The sequence below is a fragment of the Hipposideros armiger genome, unplaced genomic scaffold (assembly GCF_001890085.2).
Source record: "Hipposideros armiger isolate ML-2016 unplaced genomic scaffold, ASM189008v1 scaffold_380, whole genome shotgun sequence".
NCBI lineage: Eukaryota > Metazoa > Chordata > Mammalia > Chiroptera > Hipposideridae > Hipposideros > Hipposideros armiger.
In genome coordinates this window covers 1,275,487-1,282,685 of record NW_017731730.1, presented here as the reverse complement: position 1 = coordinate 1,282,685, position 7,199 = coordinate 1,275,487, and the positions used below count along the sequence as shown (strand labels likewise).

The 7,199-nt window shown below is 43.4% G+C and overlaps 1 protein-coding gene across 1 annotated transcript in view; it reads right to left on the bottom strand.

The window, feature by feature from the left end:
• Nucleotides 1-7,193, bottom strand: part of MYRIP (myosin VIIA and Rab interacting protein) — a 279,386-nt gene extending 272,193 nt beyond the window's left edge. Inside the window, exon 1 of the mRNA XM_019662728.1 lies at nt 6,937-7,193. The gene's annotated coding sequence lies outside the window, so the exon portion shown is untranslated. The remainder of the gene's footprint in view (nt 1-6,936) is intronic.
• Nucleotides 7,194-7,199: the final 6 nt, after the last annotated feature.

Genomic DNA, 7,199 nt, shown 5'->3' with positions numbered 1-7,199 from the left:
TTATTCATTATGAATTTGTACCAACTGGACAAACAGTTAACCAAGTTTACCATTTGGAAGTGCTGAAAAGGCTGCGTGAAAAAGTCAGACGACCTGAACTTTTCGCCAACAATTCATGGCTCTTGCATCACGACAATGCACCAGCTTACACGGCATTGTCTGTGAGAGAGTTTTTAGCCAGGAAACAAATAACTGTATTGGAACACCCTCCCTACTCACTTGATCTGGCCCCCAATGACTTCTTTCTTTACCCAAAGATAAAGGGAATATTGAAAGGAAGACATTTTGATGACATTCAGGACATCAAGACTAATACAAGGACAGCTTTGATGGCCATTCCAGAAAAAGAGTTCCAAAATTGCTTTGAAGGGTGGACTAGGCACTGGTATGGGTGCATAGCTTCCCAAGGGGAGCACTTTCAAGGTGACTATAGTGATAGTCAGCAATGAGGTCTGTAGCACTTTTCTAGGATGAGTTCACAAACTTAATTGTCAGACCTCATATACTGCTCCAGAGGTTTAAGTGAGTATAGCCACTTTGGGAGAGCAGTTTGGCACCAAGTGGTCAAATTGTAAGCATACATAAAATGGTACCCCGCGATTTCACTGCTGGGCATACAATCTTGACAATTTCCTTGGCATGTGCATAAATACACTACAGAGATATTTACTGCACACATCTATGTAATAGCCAAAAAAAAAAAAAAAACAGAAGCCATCTAAAGTCCATAATGGAGGAACACATGAATCAAATATGGTATTTTCATACGATGGAATGGTATTTAACAGTTCAAAATATGAATATAATCTGTATAAAACAATATGATCGTTCTCTCAAAAACACCCAGTGATGATACGTTTCTTTTACAGGAAGTAAAAAAGAAACAACCCTCTGGAAAACTCCATAGGGAAGTCTGCTATGAAGAGCCAATAAACATGACAGTATGTTCTGACTCACTAGAAAAGTAAAAAAGCAAGAGCCTGGTTTATTTTCTTTGCCTATAAAATTGACAATGTTGATGAAGAATCATATTTATCGCTGGCAAGGCTTGGAGATCTGGCACACTCGTCCAATACCAATAGCAAATTAAATTTATAAACTTTCCTGGAGGGTTATTTAGCAATATGGATCAAACATTTAAAGAAAAGTAATTTTGACAAGATAATTCATTCTAAAAAAAAATGTGTACAAAGATGAAGTTATAATAAAAAAATAAAGTTATACTGTTTTAAAAGAATGATTTTGTTGAATAAATTATGGTACATAGATGAAATGGATTATTAGAAGGATAAAAATAATGACACAAGAATAATTGTTGACATTAACACCACTCATATGTTGCTGAGTTAAAAAAATGACCTTATTTGTGTATAAAAATTATATTCATATGCTAAAAAATAGTGAACCAACAGTGTATAGTTCACTGGTTGGTTTTTTTTTTTTTTAACATTTCTTCCAGCTTATACTTCCCTGGGTAGTGAGCTGATGGGGGAAATTTGTAAAAAGTTTGCATGAAGAATTTAGTTTTCTGAAGCCCTCATACACTGTTGTTGGGAATGTAATTTGGTACAGCCGCTATGGAAAACAGTATGGAGGTTCCTCAAAAAATTAAGACCAGAATTACCATATGACCCAGCAGTCCCTCTCCCCCAAAAATCTGAAAACATTTATCCGTAAAAATATATGTACTCTGATGTTCATTGCAGGATTATTTATGGTGACCAAGACATGGAAACCAAAGTGTTCTTCAACAGTTGGTTGGATAAAGAAGTTGTGGTATATATACACAATGGAATACTGTTCTGCCATAAGAAAAGGTGAAATACTGCCATTTGTAACAACACTGGATGGATCTTGAGATTATCATGCCAAGTAAAATAAATCAGATAGAAAAAGTCGAGAACCACATTATGTCACTCATATGTGTCATATAAAACTAAAAGCAACAAAGGAACAAGATAAGCAAAGAAACAAAAACTCATAGACAAAGACAACAGTTTAGTGGTTACCAGTGGGTAAGGGGGGAGGGGGATGGTAGAAGAGGGTAAAGGGGGTCAAATATATGATGACAGAAGGAGAACTGACCCTGGGTGGTGAGTACATAATGTGATATATAGATGATGTATTACAGAAATGCACTTGAAACCTATATAATTTTACTAACCATTGTCACCCCCAATAAATTTAATTTTAAAAAATATGGTCCTTATTATTCCAGGATACCTGGTACCAAAGAAGAGTCACTTAAAGTGAATCCACTTAAAATGGGGACTAAAATTTCATAGTAAATAATGGGATATTAAAAGTGTTGATTAGCACTATATTTGAAGAAAAAGAAACAACTAAGTAATTTTATTTGATGTTTTACCAAATTTTGATAACAGTATTTTTCATGGGAAGGGATATTTCAGATAGATCCTAAAATTCATGTTGAAGCCTACAGGGTTAAGAACAGCCATGACAATTTTGAAAAAAAAAGGCTAAGAAGGGAAGATTTATTATCAAGCTTTAATAATTAAATGAAAATGGTATTAGCTGAGGAATTACATAGGGAACAGAACAGAGTTAAGAAACAGATCCAAGAATATAACAGAAATTGGTACATGACAGAGATGGCAACAAAATAAATGAGAAAATAGTTAAGTATTCATTAAATGATAATGAAATCAATGGTTTCAAATATAGAAAACAATTAGATTGCTGCCTCACACAATACAGAAATATAAATTTCAGATGAGTTTAAAGATCTACAAGTTTTATCTAGTAAAAAATGGCAATGCATAGAAAACTTGAAAATCGATATTTTTTAAAGATCTCTAAAGGAAATGCAAAGTAAAAGAGCAGTGAAATACATTCCATGCTTATCAGATTAACTGAAACTAAAGTATCTGATTAACAGGAGGCACAGTTGAGGATATGGGGATACAAGGAACTCCAACACAGAGCTACATGGCACAGCTAATTCAGAGGGCAATTTGCAAAACCTAGTAGGGTTGAAGCAACAGACCAATGTTGATGCGAGCATATCCTACTATCCAGATATTCAACTTCAGGGGGTGTACACGCTAGACACACTTTTGCATATTTCTACAAGAGCTTACCAAGGATATTCCCTGCAGTGCTGTTTGTAACAGCAAATGGTAAGACCATTTTTTTTTTGGTCCATCGATGGGGAATATTTAAACTCTGGTATATCAAAGAAATAGTACATCTATAATTAGCAACATATGTTATCAACACATATCAAAAAGCAACATTAGGTGAAAAAACCAAATCACAAAAATAAATGACAGGTCCTCATTTACATAAAATTTTAGACACAAAAGAAGACTATACGTGATGGGCACACACTCAGTCCCAATGTTACAGATTGCATGGACTCAACCCCAAATTCTCATCCCTCAGTGTCTGAACTGCCCTCCTGCTCAGCCGAGAATTTGCTATGTATGGCAATCCCATACTTAGACTTAAGTAGCTATTACATGTAAAGTGCTATGCTAGGTGTCAAGGAGAACAAAAGAATTATGCAAGACTTCTCTAACCCTGCAGAAGGGTACAGTTCAGCTAGGGAAGTTGTCTGAGAGACCTGGGTCTCAAACCTCGCTCTGGCTCACATACTGTGTAAACTTAGAAAGAGTGGTTAATTTTCAAGGCCCGGTTCCTTCATCTATAAAATGGGAAAGCCATCTTCCTCTTATAGTGAAGATTAAATGAATATATATATATATATGTATATATTTAGTGTCCAGCACATGGCAAATATTCAACACTCTTAGCAATCAGAGGCATGCAGCCATCACACAAATCCAATCATCTAAATGGCATTCAGTCACACTGACAGGAAGAGGAAAAGGTGATGAATGGGAGAAGGGCATTTAATGGGTTCATTTAGCCATCTCCACAGCTGGCTACAGAATCCTCACCTTCCTGAGGACTTTCCTGGTGGCCTGGCCCCCACACTGTGGAAGGCAGAGGGCATTTCTACCAGCAGCAGTTGGGCTACATCCAGGCCTGTTTATTATTCTGAGTTCACCATGGACAGTGCTCTGTGAAAAGGGCTACCTGCCCCAGGAAAGAGAACTCCTTGTCTCAGACCTTTGGGGAATTCTGGAATGAAATGAGACCAAAAGAACCCATAACACACCTAAGCCAGCTTCTCAACTGACCCTCTTTAAAATTCCAAAGACATACCACAGCTCCACATTACTAAAGAGAAAGCAACAGTGTCTCAGCTCCACCTGCCCCCAACCCACAAGCTGGGATAGCGTTCTAGCCATGGACTTGGCACGCACCAGAGGGAGGCCTGCCTGCCAGACACTGCAAAACCACAGTGTACAGAAATCACTTTTGGACATCCTGAACTGTTGGATTTTATTCCTAGGACTCCTTCCGGAGGGCTTGGGAAAGAAGGGTGGGTATTTCAGTTCTCCCGCCAATGTGGCGCCACCATGTGGCAACAGCCCGAATAGCTCATAAATCACTCAGCCTTGAAATTCTGATTATCCACCAAATTTTTCACCTTGAGGAATTCAAAATATTTCCATTTTTATGTTTCGAATGAGAATTCATTCATACCTTTTCTTCATTTATGTTATTACCACACTATTTCAGGTTTGTATTATTCAAATACACTCTATGAATAAACCCGCCTCTATTTATGTCATCACTGTTATATCTGGGGTCGGCTGGTCCCACCACCCAAGAACCAATGATCAGGGTGTGTGTGGGGGTACAACCAGTTCAGACTCCAACCAGATCTTAAGACCAAATTCTCCCTTCTAATTTTCTGGACTGGCTTAGGTGTAACTAACTACCTTTGGTTTGCATACATAAAAAAGGAGGTAGAACATCATCTGGCGGTTTCATTTTCACTTTGAAATGACAATGATAAATAATAGTAATAAAAATAAAACTCGCCTGACAAAACTAAGCAGGATGATGGTTACCCTTGAGGGATAGTGCCTATAGGTGTCATGGGGAGATTGGGGGAGAGTATAGGTCTTAATCTGGGCACTGGTTCCACAGGTGTCTTCAGTTTGTGAAACCCCATGGAGAATACACTTGAGATCGACACAATTTTCTCTGATTATGTCATGCCTCAATATCATAGTACAACAAATTCACCAAGGTCTGACCAGTCATACCTCCTTAGCTTGCCTTTGAGATGAAAGTCTGCAAACACGATCATAACCAGAAAGGCAAACCCAGAGAGATGCTCAGTTCTCTATGGGGTATTTCAGTCCATGTGAATCAACTGCTCTAAAGGCTAAGGCCACAGATGAACTCGCCTTCTGTCCCTCCTGGCAGGGAGAAAGGAAACAGGAGTCAGTCTATACCACTGTTAGTTTAAATTGACCAGGCAAGGGACATCAACAGGAAGACGGAAGTAGTATTTTCAAAGTCTTTCCAAACTAAATTTCTCTGGGGGGGGAAAAAAAAGGATCTTTAGATTTGTGACTAGGGTCCTCGAGGCTGCTGTAAAAAATTCTTTGAATCGCCTCCATTTCCACCAATAGCACGGTTCCTTCGGGACCACCTTTCTTCTCATTTCACATCTGTCATGTCCCCTGAACCATAACTGCCTTGGAAAGACTAAAAGGCAGAGATTATTCCATTTTGTAGATTAAAAAAAAAAGTTGAGGCTCAAAGATGTTTGTCAAACATCACAAAGCTAAGTAATCATCTCATCACCGAGTTGGGGTGAGGGAGGCTGAGTTGGAGGGATGGGGCGATCTGTCAAAAAGGGAGGTCAAAAGGGAGGGATGACCCTCTCCCCCAGCCCAAAGTTCTTAGGACCGCTCACAGCCCCACAGGAGATGCCTCGAAGGATCTGGAGTAAAAGATTCACTTCTGACATTTACACATTCTGGGACCGGACTTCACCCTGCCCTGGGAAAGCTTTTAACAAATCCAGATCAAGGGGTAGGGAGGAGGGGTGGGCAGAAAGGAAGCCAGACTCGAGGCATTTTCTAAGAGCAGATGGAGGCCAGTGTGTCGGGGAAGCCAACCTCGGAACGTACCTGCTTCTCTTAGGAAGTCCCTGGGCCCAAACTGGTATGTGCGGGTCGAGTCTCTCGGATACTTATCCTCGGGAACAGGCAGGGCTTATTTGGGAGAAGGCGATGAGGCGGGACGGATCTAAGAGCAGGCACCTAGCAAATTCCGCTGACTCTGCCGAGACGTTAGCAAATGAAGTGACGGGGAATGGAGGGGATACTACTGCAAATGCGGCAGGTCCAGGGGTTCCCACCGCGGAACTGCTCCTCTCCGCGCTGGCTCCAAAGGTCCCCCGCGGGGTCCTTTGGGATCGGCTCCCGACCTCTCCAAATAAGGCGGAGTTGGGGAAAGGGAGTATGAGGAAGAGACTGGGATGAAGCTGAAGGGACCACCCCCCCTTCTTCCCCGCAACAGCGCGCCCCGCTCCAGGCAGTCCGGGGACCGGCCAGGCGCAATCAACTCGGATGCTTGCTCCGTGCACCAGCTGTGACCTTGAGCGAATCCCTGATTAGCCCCATTTTACAGAATTTAAGAGTCCGAAAGAGTCAAGTCTACCGCGTTGGGCTGCTTCCGGGCGCTTACCGGATGGTTTCATGTGCCCCGCCGGTGCGCCCGTAGCGTAGTAGGTGCGCGGTGAACAACAGCCCAAGAGCTACGTGGCCACTGGGCATCGAAAGCCGCGAGGGAAACACAGACGCGAGCTTCGGCCCCGGCAGCGGGAGGAAGGCACGGTTCCCACTCGGCGACGACGCAAGTTCAACGCCCCCACCCCCGTGCCCCTCCGCAGCGGTGGGCTGGCCAAGCCCGGGACCCTGGCTCGGGACGCGCACGGGGTGTCGGGGGACATGAGAGGCACCTCCACACACCTACCCCCAAAGTTGCTGCAACGTAAGGGGGACGGTGGCGCAAAGCCGCCTGAGGGGAGGGGACAGTACTCACACGGGGTGGCCAGGCTGGAGCAGGTCCGTGACCTGGGTCATCGATGGCGGCCGGGCTCAGGCCACCGCGCCTCAGGACGCCCGGGGCACCTGCCGCAGCGCGGCGCGCGGATTGGGAGGCGGCGAGCTGCGAGACAGGGGCGCGGATCGTTCGGGGCGCCAGATCCGAGCCGCAACGCCGCGGGGCTCGGCCACCCGAACCGCAGCTGCAGCAGGAGCCCGGGAGCGGGCAGGAGGCGGGAGCGCAGCGGCGGCGGCGGCGGC